Source organism: Equus przewalskii, chromosome 26, assembly GCF_037783145.1.
Source record: "Equus przewalskii isolate Varuska chromosome 26, EquPr2, whole genome shotgun sequence".
NCBI lineage: Eukaryota > Metazoa > Chordata > Mammalia > Perissodactyla > Equidae > Equus > Equus przewalskii.
In genome coordinates, this window is record NC_091856.1 from 14,962,321 (window position 1) to 14,977,896 (window position 15,576).

At 42.4% G+C, this 15,576-nt stretch overlaps 1 protein-coding gene and 1 long non-coding RNA gene across 10 annotated transcripts in view; both read left to right on the top strand.

The window, feature by feature from the left end:
• The window catches only part of PALM2AKAP2 (PALM2 and AKAP2 fusion), a 467,702-nt gene that overhangs the window by 91,230 nt on the left and 360,896 nt on the right, over positions 1–15,576 (top strand). The gene's annotated exons all lie outside the window — the stretch shown is intronic.
• LOC139079573 (uncharacterized) lies at positions 573–7,316 on the top strand. The gene is made up of 2 exons (XR_011533294.1): positions 573–692; positions 4,835–7,316. It is a non-coding gene; the product is annotated as an uncharacterized lncRNA (long non-coding RNA).

A 15,576-nucleotide genomic window follows, 5' to 3' on the forward strand; every position in this document is an offset into this window, starting at 1 on the left:
ATATGCCCTGTGACCACAAGGCAAGACCAGATACAGAACGTTTCCATCGCCTCAGAAAGTTCTCTTGTGACACTTTCCTGTCAATTCTCCCCCCAGCTCTGCCGTACCTAGTGTTCTGATTTTTATCACTGTTCTTGAACTTCATACAAATGGAATTATGCAGAAGGGACGCTTTCCAGTCTGGTTTCTTTGACTCAATATAAGGTTTTGGAGGTTCACCCATGTTGTTGCCTATATCAGTAGTTCATTGCTAAGTGGTATTCCATTGTGCAAATATATAACAGTTGGTTTATCCATTGCCCTGTTAATGGGTATTTAGGATGTTTCTTGCTTTGTGTGTTTTAAATAAAATTGCCATGTAGGTGTATGTATATATTTTATCTCTTGACCACTTTCACCTATTTCCCCTTCTCCCACCTCCTGCCTCTGGCAACCACCAATCTATTCTCTGTTTCTAGGAGTTCAGCCATGCATATACTTGAACCAAGATGTTCTTTTTTGTGGATCCGTGTTTTCCTTTCTCTTGGGTACATACATAGGAGTGAAACTGCAGAGTCATAGGGAGATAATATGTTTAACTTTTCATATCAAATTGCCAGTTTTCCCAAGTGGAGGTGTCATCTTACATTCCCACCAGCAATGTGTGAGAGCTCCAGTTTTTCCACGTGCTCACCGACGTCTGGTATCGTCAGGTGGGTTTGTTTCTGTTTTTGTTTTTGTAGGCAGTTTGAAATACACCTCATCGTGATTGTAGTTTGCATCTATCCACTGACTACTGATCCTGAGCACATTGTTATGAGCTTTTTGGGATTGGCATATCCTTTTTTGGTGAAGCTTGTATGTTTTGCCCAGTCTTTTAAAATTGGGTTGTTTGTCTTTTTATTGCTGTTTGTAGGACCTTTTAAAGAAATATTCTAACAAGAGCCCTTTAACAGATCAATGATTTTTTATCCAAGTCTGCAGGTTGCATATTTCTTTTTTCTCTTTTTTTTGCTGAGGAAGATTCACCCTGAGCTAACCTCTGTGCCAATCTTCTTCTGTTTTGTATGTGGGTTGCCACCACAGCATGGCTGCTGATGAGTGGTGTAGGTCCACGCCCTGGAACCAAACCTGGGTTGCCCAAGCAGAGTGTGCTGAACTTAACCACTAGGCCACAGGGCTGGCCCCACATATTTATTTTCTTAATGGTACCTTTTTTAAGGGAGAGATTTTTAATTGAGATGAAATTTGATTAATCATTTTTTTTTCTTTTGTGATTAATACATTTTGCATCCTGTATAAGAAATGTTTATCTACTCCAAAGTCATGAAAGTATTGTCTTCTAGAAACATTAGGGTTTTAGCTTTTAGGTTTAGTTCCAAGATCTATCTTGAATTACTTTTGCATATACAGTAAGATAGGATGAAGATGCAGATAGCCAGTGGCAGCCCTGTTTCTGAAACATGCTCTATTTTCCCCCTGAATTGTCTTGGCAGAAGGAGTTTCCTTTTACTCCAAGTGAGAAGAAAGCTGCTAGGGAGTTTGAAAAGCTCTCTGAGGGAAATTAACACTTTCTACCTTGCATAGTAGTTGTTTATGTGCATGTCTTCAAACACGTCCACACACACTTTGGGAAATAGGGACTAGATCTTGCTTGGATTTTTATCCCAAGCATCAGCACCTAACATAGGGCTTGGCACATTATGGATAGGACTCAATGAATGAATGAATGAATTCTACTAAATGACAAAGTTAGGGTTTTTTTTCTTGCTTATCACGTGGGTGTACTCATTTGTCTGTGTTCTACATGGCTTCCACGCAGACTGTGACCCTTTCCATTTAGGTTTGTTAGCCTCACATTTACGGTGCATTTGTAACGTGAATGCAGGATTATATTTTTCCTTGACTCATACCACATAAACATATACTGGCCCCTTGCATGGTTAGCTTAGCTTCTATTTTTGTTCTCATTTCTACTTGGTATATTTGGGTAGAGAAGATTAAAAAGCACATGTGGACAGCAGAGAAGTGGCATCTGGATTGCAGCCCTGTTGTAGCTCTCCCTCTCTCTCCTAAAATGCCCAGACAGACTCAGAAACAAGAAGGAATGCTCACCAAAACCCTGACGGTATGATTGGCAGACAGCCTATTGCCAAGGTCCAGGGGTAGTCTCCCTGGGGGAACAGCAGAAGTGGAGGGATGAAGAAAGACTTTTTATACCTATCTTAGAGTCTTCCTTTTGCCGAAACTCTTGGTCTAGTTCAACCACAAAGCTGAGTCCCCCTCCTCCTACTTCTGAGGAGCTGCTTCCTTTTAAGGCAGTCATAAAGCTGTTTCCAATTCACCCTTCCTTCTTTCTCTGTCTACCTAATCTCAACTACTCCCCAAAACCAACAGGATGGAAAAAGAAGGAGGGACATTTTCTCTCCCATGAGCTTGTATAATGCTTCATTGCATCCTGGGAAGTGTAGTTCCATAAGTTCAGCACTTAGGTGGGTCCAAGAAGTAAGGTTTATGGCAGAAGCCTTCTATACGCTGGGATTGTAGTTTCTCATATACATTGAGTCAGAGTCTCAAAAGACAATGTGGATAGGAAGAGATGTCCCCTCAGGGAGCAGAGTTGCATTAAAGTCTGGAGTTTGGGTAGATGCTGCATACCCACCTGTCCTCCAGCTGTAGGCATGAGATCATCATATAAATGAAGGGTGGGCATTGACAAGGCCAAGTTCCACCATGTATGGCTGCTGACACTAAGTCTAGAGAGAACTCACCTTAGTTAAATAATCATTCTGAAAAAAGAAATAATATAAAAGACTACTTGGAACCAGTGGAAAAAATTGCTGTAGACCCCAGGAAAGGGTGCATCAGTCTTAAAGTTTAGAGGAAAATGAGACCTCTGAAAATTGTCTGTTGCAGGAACCAGAAGAAAATTTCAAAGAATATATAGCATTCAAAATATCTTTGAGATTTAAGCCTTTCTTAAGGCAGATAACACTTCCTACCTTGCATGATGGTTGATTGTGATGTGCATTTCTTCATACTTATCTCCACATCCTTTGAGAATTGCTTCAGAAACTAGCCCAGTGCTTGGCACATCATAGATTCTGAATGAATGAATGAATTCCAGCTAATGACAAAATGTGCTCTTTTTTCGTTCTCTAATGTGTGGATGTAATCATTTGTGTATGTTCCATATAGTCTTTAAAAAACAGAAATAGAAAATCACAAGGTCATAGTGATGGGGAGGAATGAGATGAAGATGGAAATGTGAAAGGGACAAAATATGCCCAAAAGCTAAAATCTCAAGAGCAGAATTAAAATCCTTATTAGGGGCAGTAAACAACTGAGCTGAACCAGTGGAAGACTGAACCATTATTGGAGAAGATAAATTAGAAATCTTCCTCGGAAAGCAGAGAAAAAGGAAAAAGATATGCAAAGAACGGGAGATATATTATTAGACATGGAGGGCAGAGAATGGAATTCGAACCTAAAAATTATAGGTATTTTTGAATTAGTAAGAATAACTGGAACAGAAGTAATTATAAAGACTCTGAAGAAACAATTTTCTATACTAAAACCAAGAATATGGTTGTCACACTGCAGGCAAAATGAATGACCATATTTCTGGATCATGAGGATAAAGAAAAATATCTTGCAAATCTCAGCTGACGTTGTCTGGCTTCATGGCTTGCGGCAATTTTCTGAGCCTCAGTTTCTTCATCTTTAAAGGAGAAGATTGGCAGAGAGTCATTAGTCCCTGTTAGACCATTATCTCATGATTTCATAAATGTTTTAAAGGCTTGGGGCTCTAAAACAGCGATTTTAACATCGCATTTGAGAAAAATCAAGCTATTAATTTCAGTGGTTGTAAGTGCTCCCAAACAAAGGTTTACTTCTCATTAACATCATTTGCTCCAGTGTGTTAACTGGGATTCCAGAAAGGTTATAAGCACCCCAAATGTTCTCATAGTAACATCAGGCCTCTGCCAATGTTCACTTCTTGCTCTACTCCTCTCTTCCAGAAGGGTCGAAGACCAAGGCACCTTCTAGTTGACCCCCCCTCTAAGTCCTTATGTGCCCTCACTCTCGATAATTTTTGCCTCCCACAGCCCCGCCGTCTCAGCCTAGGCACCAAGCGACTTTTCTTTCTTTCTTTCTTTTTTATTTCAAAGATTTGCACCTGAGCTAACAACTGTTGCCAATCTTCTTTTTTTTTTTTCTGCTTTATCTCCCCAAATACCCCCCCACCCCCAACCCCGCACATAGTTGTATATCTTAGTTGCAGGTTCTTCTAGTTGTGGCATGTGGGACGCCGCCTCAGCGTGGCCTGATGTGCAGTGCCATGTGCGTGCCCAGGATCTGAACCAGCGAAACCCTGGGCTGCTACAGCAGAGCATGTGAACTTAACCACTCGGCCATGGGGCCGCCTGCCCTCAAGTGACTTTTCTGATGGCTCATTCGGGGTTTAAATCAAATCTGAACACAGGTTTCCTTTTCGCTCATTTTTGGAGCCCAACTATTAGCTCTTAGGAACTGCCTTTCATAAAATGGCAGGATGGTAGACCCAAATCATTTAGCCCACCAGCATTACCAGCGATAGGTATGGGCTCCATTTAAAAATGGGGTTCACTGTTCAAAGTTCTCACTTTCTCTGTGACTTGACTTGTTGGCTGGAGTGAATGCTGCCTCACTTCTTTCCTTCCCTGATCTCTAGAGTCCACTCTGGTGTCCGTATGTGTGCGTGTCTGTGTGTTTACAGTCATTCGCATGCTCAGCTCCGAGAAGGAACAAATGCAACCTGCGCCAGTCGGAGCAGACGCTCACACCCTCTCCTGTCTCGTAAACTCCGCTCCAGGTTATCCAGAATGTTACTCCGCTGCCAGATTTTGAGCAACAATAAAAACGGGCAGAAATCATCAATTCTATGAACAATAAACACGTCTAGCAAAAGAGTGGCAGACCGTGAAGACTGCTGAGCAAAGCTTCAGAGGCATCTTTCCCACACCGGAGCAGGCAGAGGTGCAGCTGCCGGAGATCCTTCGCTTCTGCACGGTTTACACAATGGGCTGAGCTGCCCCATTTGTGACCACGCAGGCTGGGTCTGGGCTTCATAAATTCAGACTCCTGAATACACTTTATTTGTGTTATGACTCCATCCAGAATGTTCCCGGCGAAGCCAACTCCCCGGACCCCATTAAAAAGGTATATTACATATTTTTACTAGTCTGTGGAGCTTGGCGTTCAGAGGTAACAATATGTGCTTTGTTACTCCACAAGTCCGCCGTGAAGTGTGCTGTAATATTTGCCAGGGTGCGCTGCTCTTTCCCAGGAGGCTTCTCAGCCCCGAGGCACACTTCAGACTGCTTAACGGCCGGCGGGAGCCTGGCCTTTTACGGTAGTTTCCTTTCTGCGCAAGGGAATGACAACCACTTAGAGTGTCAGCCAGCGAGGAACAGATGACAGCAAAATATCCACTCTGCTCTTCGTCCCAGGATATCCTCTCTGCCTTGAACTCTTGCACTGGGAGCCCGCTCTCTGATAACGGATTTGGGAATGCCAGCAGGTTGACAGGGAAATAGAAGTCACTTAGAAAAGCTAGCCAGATAATTCTATTTTAGAAAGCACAGAAGAGTGTTTTCCTCCCACCCGGGTGAGTTAGTTGATAAGCACAGGGCAGGAGAAGCCCCCAAATAAATGGAAGAAATGGAGCAAAATAAAAGCTACGAAGTAGGTGCTTGATTATGTGTTAATATTTAATTTAATTCAATCTTTGGGTCAGAGTTAACAGAAGTAAGTGTATTGGTTAATTATTAATTATTGTTAATTAATAGTTATGAGAACCATATCAGAGTCCTCGCACTCAGAGTCTGGTGTGCGAGCCGGATAGAAAGAAGCACCAACCATATTTCCTGGAGGATCAAGGGAGGATGGTGCAGAGCTGGTTCCGCGGCCATTGTTAAGTGCTTTGAATCTAGAAACCCACTTAATCATTGCAGCAGCCCGATGAGGTAGTGCTATTATTATCCCCATTTGCTGATGAGGAAACCAAGGCACAGAGAGGTGAAGAAACTTGCCCAAAGTCACACCACTAGTGCGTGAAAGGCTAGAGTTCAAACCCAGGCAGTCTGGCTCCCTGAGGGTTTTAACAGGCATGGGTGGAGGGTAGGGTTGGGGTTGTGCAGTGGGTGGAGCAGAGGTGGCAGAAAGAACAAGAACGAAAGCGTGGAGGAGGGAACAGGGCTGCGTCCAGTTGGACTGGAACACGGGAAAGAGGGTGGTGGGCCGTCACACCAGAAACAAAAGCTACCACCATGTTGTGGAGGGCATTGAATACTGAGGTGAGTGTGCCAAGATTACTGCCTCTGTACTCCTCCTCCTCTACTACTACGACCACCACTCTACTACTACTGTCCTCCTCCTCTGTCTCTATTATTACTACCAGTCTACTACTATCACCCTACCACTGCCACTCCACTACTATGACAACTACAACAACTACTACTGTCACTCTACTACTCCTGCCACCACTCTATGCTACTCCAGTACTACTACTCAACTCTACTACTACTACCACTCTACTACTACTCTCCTCCTCCTCTGTCTCTATGACTACTGCTACCACTCTACTACTACGACAACTACAACAACTACTACTGTCACTCTACTACTACTACCACCACTCTATGCTACTCCACTACTACTACTCAACTCTACTACTACTCTCCTCCTCCTCTATCTCTATGACTACCACTACCACTCTTCCACTACCACTCTACTACTACAACAACTACAACTACTACTACTATTTACTACTACTACCACCACTCTATGCTACTCTACTACTACTACTCAACTCTACTACTACTCTACTCTATTACTACTACCACTCTACTACTACCACTCTTCCACTACCACTCTACTACTGCTATGACAACTACAACAACTACTACTATTACTCTACTACTACTACCACCACTCTATGCTACTCTACTACTACTACTCAACTCTACTACTACTACTACCACCACTCTACTACTACTCTCCTCCTCCTCCATCTCTATTACTAATACTACCACTCTACTACTATATCAACAACGACTATTACTCTTCTACTACAACTACTCTACTACTACCACTATAAGCTTATATTTTTGTAGTGTTTTGAAAAGTATTTATGACATCTGAACTAAATATGTAGTAATCTAGCTCTATTTTGCAGGTACCTAAAAAGGTCACCAGCTGACAAATTCACCAGCCTCATTTCTCTTCATCCTTGTCTTACAAGTGCTTGGTGTCAAGCCACCACAAAGCTTTTCATTAAAGTCTCTGGCACTGGATCTTTGATTTAAAATGCCTTCATTTTATTTTTTTATTTTCACTTTTTTTTGCGGAAGATTAGCCCTGAGCTGACATCTGCTGCCAATCCTCCTCTTTTCGCTGAGGAAGACTGGCCCTGAGCTAATGTCCGTGCCCATCTTCCTCTGCTTTGTATGTGGGACGCCTGCCACAGCATGGCTTGACAATTGAGGCATAGGTCCTCACCCAGGATCTAAACGGGCGAACCCTGGGCCACCGAAGTGGAACATGAGAACTTAACTGCTGCACCACCGGGCTGGCCCCCCCAAAATGCCTTCTTAAATGGATACTTTATTCTAGAAGTGTTTTTAAAATTATATTCTATTCCATTTCTAAGTAATGGCTAACAAATTTGCCTGGGTGCAGAATTAAACATAAAATCATCAACAATCATGCAAAATCCTAAGAAGAACCAAAGAGTCAAATAATTCTTCCTGCCAGTCACTTGCATGTCACAAAACAACACTTCTGAGTAAAAGGCACAAACATCATTTCACTTCATGTTGCCTATGTGAGTAGGGGGTCAACAGATATTGGATCAGGAAGTAAGTTTCCTTCCATTTCTAAAATACTATGACTCCATAATTTTAAAGACCACAAAATGGCTCCACCAAAAGTTCTTCGTTTCTTTTTTTTTTTTTTGAGGAAGATTAGCCCTGAGCTAACATCTGCTGCCAATCCTCCTGTTTTTGCTGAGGAAGCCTGGCCCTGAGCTAACGTCTGTGCCCATCTTCCTCTGCTTTATATGTGGGATGCCTGCCACAGCACGGCTTGCCAAGTGGTGCATAGGTCTGCACCTGGGATCTGAACCGGTGAACCCCAGGCCGCTGAAGTGGAATGTGCAATCTTAACTGCTGTGCCAGTGGGCTGGCCCCCAAAAGTTATCCTTTTGATCAGTTTCACCAAAGTATTTACCATTCAAACTGATTTCTATGCTATTAGAAGGCCATCTTCTTATTTACAGACTTAATTTACTCTGGGGCACTGATTTGATTAATCACTTGGTATGAAGTAGGGTTGTGTTTCCTCACTGTAATGGAGTGACCAGCAGATGAAGGAGGAGGAGAGGATATGAGGCATGGCGAATGTGCCCAGCCCCTGTGCTCTTTCCATTTGGACTTGCTGAACTGAGCTGCCCTTCTGCCCTGGGAGCATGTCAACTGTCTCGGTCCTCATACCCAATAGGGTACTGGAGTCTGTAGGTAACCATGTACTATAAGAAGAGGAACAAGAAAAATTTGGGTTAGGGGGCTCTACAAGATGGCAATCCCACTTGACCTTTGCTTTTTTCTACCTTGATCAAATAATGTGTGGTGTTTATACCATTGTATTAGAAATAGAGTCATGATGTTTTGTAAGTTGAATGACTGATTTCATGCACTGTCATGTCCTGTCATGACTGACAGTTACACATTTTTATGCACCGGATCTGGGAATTACAGTTCGATGTCGGGGTGTGGTATGTTAGGGCCCCCAAGACAACTGGGCCATCTGCCTTAAGCATGAAGCGATAGAAGCAGCTCTTGTATTTCCATCTCCATCCCCCTGGGCTGCCCATTAGCTTTTGTAGGAGTCAGCCTGACAGGTAAGGATGCCCTCAGAGGTGCCCAGGCCTTTTCACAGTATGCAGCAGGGCATGTCCAGGTTTCTCCAGCAGACTATTGACATTGGCCACATGCCCTGTCATATTGGAACCAGTTTCCTGAGCTTGGGCAGATGCTTAGTGCTAGAAAACCATCACTGGTCTAGGAATCAAGCAATCTGGTGCTTGTCCAGACTGCCACTAGCCTGCCCTGGGACAAGTCTTTTTCTCATCTGGGGCTGGTTTCCTTACCTGGGAAATTATGAGCTTTCTAATTTCTGATATCAGCTATCTGTGCATTGCTCTTGTAAGTGCAAATGGGTTTTTGGAGGTTGGGAACAAACCTCACAAAATATTTTCTAGAAATATGAGAGTTTTAAGAACTTGAAATTTTATAAGATGTTTTCATTACAAAAGTTAAAATTTTAGGGGGCTGGCCCCGTGGCCGAGTGGTTAAGTTTGCGCGCTCCGCTGCAGGCGGCACAGTGTTTCGTTGGTTCGAATCCTGGGTGCGGACATGACACTGCTCATCAAACCACGCTGAGGCAGCATCCCACATGCCACAACTAGGACCCACAACGAAGAATATATAACTATGTACCAGGGGGGCTTTGGGGAGAAAAAGGAAAAAATAAAAAATCTTTAAAAAAAAAAAGTTAAAATTTTAGGTAATCTTGTAGAAAGATCAGGACCATTTTGCTGTTGTCTAGAATTAACCCTGTGATCTCCATCTTCTAAATTTGACAGACATTTTCTGAGTGCCAATTCCATGCGAGACACCAGCACCGCGCACTGTAATTAGGATGCATAATTCAGAGGTGAATAAATCCTGGTCCCCTGCTCCCAAGTTGCTCACATCAATCTATTTCCTTCTTTGGATGTTCAGGAGGCTTGGCTAATGTCAAAGGAATCTATGCTGGAGACCGAGGGCTTCAATTCCTGGCTGTCTTTTGGCATTTAGAGCCTAAACAGCTCCAGGCTGGTGGACGTCCTTGACATGGCTTTATTGTTTCCATCAGTAAAAATTGCACCCTTCAAACTACATGGGCTTAGAAACAGTTATTTTAGTGTGGCTGGTATTGCCAGACCTTCTGATTTATCAAGTAAAAGCCAGAAATCGAGACTATATAGCCCTCGAGGGCTATATGTAAGGACAGACAGACAGGGAGCCAAAGGAGCTACAAGAAATAAGAAATGCCGAGGAAAGGTCTCTCGCTTCCCTTACTTGAGACAAAGAATGCCGACGAAGATGTTCCCCTGCACTGGCATGCTTGGTTTCTTGTTAGAAAAGGAAAAAAGAGAATATACATAAAAATTAACATTCATACAATTTGCAAAAGTAGTATAATGTAAAGAAAACAGCACAAAAAAAAAAAGAAGAAAGAAAAAGTTCTGCTACCATATGAAAAAAAAAATCATAGAATACCAAGTAAGGTACTTAATTAGAATGGCCAAAGGTAGCCACCCAGTGTAGACAAAACTTATTTCTTTCTCATCCTCAGAGCTGCCCTAGGATATGTGTGTGTGTGTGTGTGTGTGTGTGTGTTTGTGTGTACCAGGCAGCTACCCTGGATGAGTGCCCTGGGCTGGAGAAAGGGAGTGGTTGGGACTGGGGCAATCTAGAATGTGTGTCTTTTCCAAAGATGATTAGCAAACGGATTCTACTCAGATCCAGCCAATTGTTGCTATGCAGAAATTTTTAAAATGTCAGCAACCAATTGAAGACATTCTTTTTTAAGACAATGTGGCCCTGCCCAAAATGTGTCTTGGTCACTAAGTTGCAACCTCTTTTCTAGAGTATCTTTCAGAACTTTGAGTATTACACATTCATGGTCAGAAACAGTAAGCACCGTTCAAGACAAGTTTCTTTCCCAATAAAGAGACTCCGGGCAGAAAGCAGGGCAGGCAGAGGCTCTGGCACCCCCAGCCCCACCCCCGCTTCTGGTTTCCTGTGCAAACTGCACAGTCTACTTCATGTGCTGTGTTCACGGGAATCTTTCAAAATGTACCTGCATCCTGCCAGGAGATCCTGGATTCGCACAGGCATTTCTGTTTAATTTGCTTTCAAATGCTTTCTTCTCAGTATTGCACTCAGGTAATGTCTAAAGTGAGTGGGAACTCCAGTTGGGTTGGGATATCCTGAATTCGGAATCTGCCCTGAGCATCCATGGTAAAATAAAAAAAAAAGCAGTTTAATAATAAATTATTCAAATGTACATTCATTCTTGAAACATTTTAAGGATGTTTACATTGAAACCAGATGCCTCGTCCGCAGACGGCCCCCATTTCTGTTGATTTTACAGCTCGACTGCTCACTTCAGTTTTCTCAGTAGGGCCTTTGTTTCACTCACCAGCAGAAAGAATGTTTCTTTGTTTGCTTTTCTTTGCCATCAGTGCGGCCAGCCTCGGGAGGGAACTCCCGCCATGCTGCCATTTGGCTAGCATCCCTTTCATTTCACTCCTGAAAATCACATGCGCACGTGATGGTAAATCGTTTCGGATACACCATGTGCCTGGGCTTGTCCTAGAGCCCTGCGTGGTTGGAATTTTGCAGCAGCTCGAGCAACAGTTAGCTAATGCTCCCAAATAAAGAAGTTGAGTCAGTTCAGTAAGCTCATCTCGTAGTGCAAAGACGAAGCTGGGATTTCTAGGGAATTTTTGGCCCTTCAAAATGTCATCTGAACCCAAAGCCTTTATTTCTAATCCGAGCGGAATCCATGGCCAAGCAAAGAGCTGGAAGACTTATTTGTTCAAATGCCTGCGGCTATTGGCCTGAGGGAGGATGGAGAGCGGAGCAGCTCCCAAGGGTGCCCTGTTCTTTCTTGATCTGTTGGCAGTTGAACATGTAGCAAGAACCAGGAGAAACATCTAAGAAAAACTCAATGGCAGAAAGATAACTCAGCAAACCTTTCCACTCTCTCTTTTGTTTGGCCTGGTTCATCCATTCATTTATTCATTTATTTATTCAGAAAACATTTCTTCAGCACCTGTTACATATTGCCAGGCTCTGTGCTAGGTACAGTGAGACAGCAGGGCACACCTCTGGGTGGGGGTGACAGAAGAGTCTAGAAAATTATAATGTGGCAAATAATAAGGAGGGAAACACATAGGATAATTTGAGATTGGAGAAAGGCATTGAGTGTAGACGAGGTAGAAAAAGGGTAGAGGGAGAGAAGACTTCTGGAAGGAGGTCAAGTGTGACTGAAGTGACCATGAGTAGCAACTGGCTAGACCAGGGCTTCCCAGACTTTCGCATGCACAGGCGTCATCTGGGGATCTTGTTATACTGAACATTCTGCTTCTGGAAGTCTTAGGTGGAGCCTGAGAGTCTGGGTTTCTAAGAAGCTTCCTTCCCAGACAACTTGATAAAAAATAGCTCTCAGGGGCTGGCTCTGTGGTCTAGTGGTTCAGTTTGGTGCACTCTGCTTTGGTGGCCCAGGTTTTGTTCCCTTGTGCCGACCTACACAACTCATCGGTGGCCATGCTGTGGTGGTGACCCACACACAAAATAGGGGAAGCTTGGCATGGATGTTAGCTCAGGGTGAATCTTCCTCAACCAAAAAAAAAAAAAAAAAGCCATAGAACTCAGCCCCCACCTCTACCCTCTCTATCCACTGACCCTATTTTCCTTTTCTACAAAGCCCTTGTGACTACCTGATGTTAAATGTTCAGTTATTTATATATTCTATATGGGGAGAGCCCTACTAGAAAAAAGGAAGGGACCTGTCTGTGGTCACAAAACATAATGGTGGAACGAGGAGTAGATCCCATATTTCTCTCTTTTTTCCCTGTGATTTATCTAGTATTTTAGTTTTCATTTTGAAATTTTATTTATTTTTGAGTAGGTAATACATTCACATGGCTATAATTCAACAGGCACAAAAGATTACATGCCAAAAAACGTCTTCCACCCACTCTCTCCCCGCCACCCCTCTGATGTTCCCCAGCAACCAATCTGTTACCTGTTGCTGACAGATCTTTCCAGAGACAGTCCAGGTATATATAAGCAAATACATGCATATGTTCTCCAACACCACCACCCCTTCTTTGTCTGAAATGCTGACGTGCTGTATACAGTTTTGCAATTTGACTTTTTATTTCTAATATATCTTGATGATTGCTTCTTATCAGTGTATGAAGAGCTTTCTCACGCTCTCTTACAGTGGAGTAGTATTCTATTATATAATTGATATACAACAAGTCATTTAACCCTAAGTGCTGTTTATTAGCTATTACAAACAGTACTGCAGTGAATAACATGGTACTAGCCATTTTGCGCATGGCTGATCTGTAAGATTAAAATTCGTGGAAGCGGGATTGCTGGGTCAAAGTCATCATGCATTTGTAAGTTTAATAGACTGCCAAATGGTTCTCTGTAAAGATTGTCCCAAAAGGAGCTGATTTTCCTCCACCTTCATTAATACTGTTAACAAACTTGGTAAATTTTGCCTGCCCCACGAGTATAAAATAACGCAGTTTCAATATGCCTTGCTCTCAGTTTGAGTGAGTTGAAGCATCTCTTCATATGTTTCAAGGCTATTTGTATTTTCTGGTCTATGAACTCTATTCATTTCCTTTGCTCATTGTTTTTTACTGGATGGTTGACCTTGTGTCTCACTGATTCATAGAAGCGTATATTAAGAGAAGGAACCATTTCACTAATTATATTGAGATTGAACATCTTTTCATATGTTTAAGAGCCATTGTATTTTCTCTCCTGAACTGTCTGTTTATATCGTTTCCCACTTTTTTTCTTTTGGATTATTGATCTTTTTCTTCTCTCTCTGTAGAGTCACTTATGAGTTATAGAATCCAGATTTTTGGACCCCATTCCAACCTCTTACACTTGGCCATGATGTCTCCTCTAACGACATTGTACTTTTATTCATTTCATAAAATAGAAGAACATTTTGTAAGTAGACATGTAAAAACCAATTTCCTAACCACCACAAACTCAGAAAACATAGCCTCAAGACCGTGGTTGTTTTTCTAAGGAGCAAGATAATGCAAATCATTTGATCTCTGGCAAATGCATCACAATATACGAACTTTTAGAATAGAAAAATAATCAAACCTGTAATAAATTTTGCAAGCAATTTATAAACAGAGGCTAGAGTCTAAGATATTGATCATAGTTGGCAGAGAAGAATAAAAAACAGTGATTAATTGCAATCTTCAAACCCAGTTTAAATGCAACTTGTTCCATGAATCGAGGTTTCCCTGGATCGAGGTTTTTCTTGCCCCTGAATTCCCAAAAAACTTTGGACCTCTCTTAGGGGGATTATCAATGTCTGTCTTTATTACAGTTAGTTTTGTACAAGAGTGTTCCCAGGAGTATTGCTAATTTCCTGTACTGATCATAGATTTTTTTCCTAAAGGAAGCCTTGAAGGTCCCAAAACACAGTCTTCTTTTTTTAAGTCAGGTTTATTGAGGTATAATTTGCATATGCTAAAATTCACCCTTTTGAAGTGTACAGTTCAATGAGCACTGACGGATGTATGCAGGTGTGTAACTACCGCCAAAATCAAGATACAGAACATTTCCATCGCCACAAAGTGCTCCCGTGGGCCCCTTTGTCATCAATCCCCTCTCACCGCCCTCAGCCCCTATCAATCACTGATCTGATTTCTGTCCCTATAGTTTTGCCTTTTCCAGAATGTCACTGAAAAGGAATCAGACATTCTGCAGCTTTTTGTGTCTGGCTCTTTTTATTCTAAGTCACAGTACTCTGCAATTAAACACAGAGGAAACAATTTCCTCATTGCGTTGTGGAATTTAAGCCAAGTAGGCTCACTCACCAAAATCATGCCAGTGGTTAGGCAATGGTCACAGGAAGGAGCAAAGAGGAAGTGGAGAGACAGAATAGAAATGGAGACAGACAGAAGGAAAGCTTAATATTTATTATAATATCACATTTATTTATTATAATATTCTTTGTTGTTTAGAAATTGTTACTTTGTGTGGGACACTTCCAATGTGTCCAGCGTTTTGTGTGATCCATATGACAGCCTTACAAATTATTATTCCCATTCTGCAGATGAGGACACTGAGGTTCAAATTGTTTTAGTGGTTTGTCCCCAAGCAGAACTCTAGCAAGGGAGAAGCAGGATGGAACGGAGCTCTGATTTGAAAGACTGTTTTGTGGACTTCTCCAGTCTCCCTCTTGCCCAGTCTACTAAGGGCGGGTTAACAAGACCTGTAAGCTCCAGAAGGAAGTTTCTCTCTTTCACTCACTCAGAAACTCACTCACTATAAGCCCAGAAACTAGCCCTGTGCCCACCATACAGTAGCTGCTCATTAAATATTGTTCAATGAACCAACAAAAGAGGAATCTGTCTTTCTGATCCTTCTAATGCAAATGCACTGAATTTTCCTTCCCAATAGCTTGCTGGGAGTTTTTCAACTGTTACATCTTTCTTATTTTTTTAAGTTTCCTTTCTTTTTAAAAGATTTTATTTTATTTTTCCTTTTTCGCCCCAAAGCCCCCCAGTACATAGTTGTATATTCTTCATTGTGGGTCCTTCTAGTTGTGGCCTGTGGGACGCTGCCTCAGCGTGGTTTGATGAGCAGTGCCATGTCCGCGCCCAGGATTCGAACCAACGAAACACTGGGCCACCTGCAGCGGAGCGCGCGAACTCAACCACTTGGCCACGGGGCC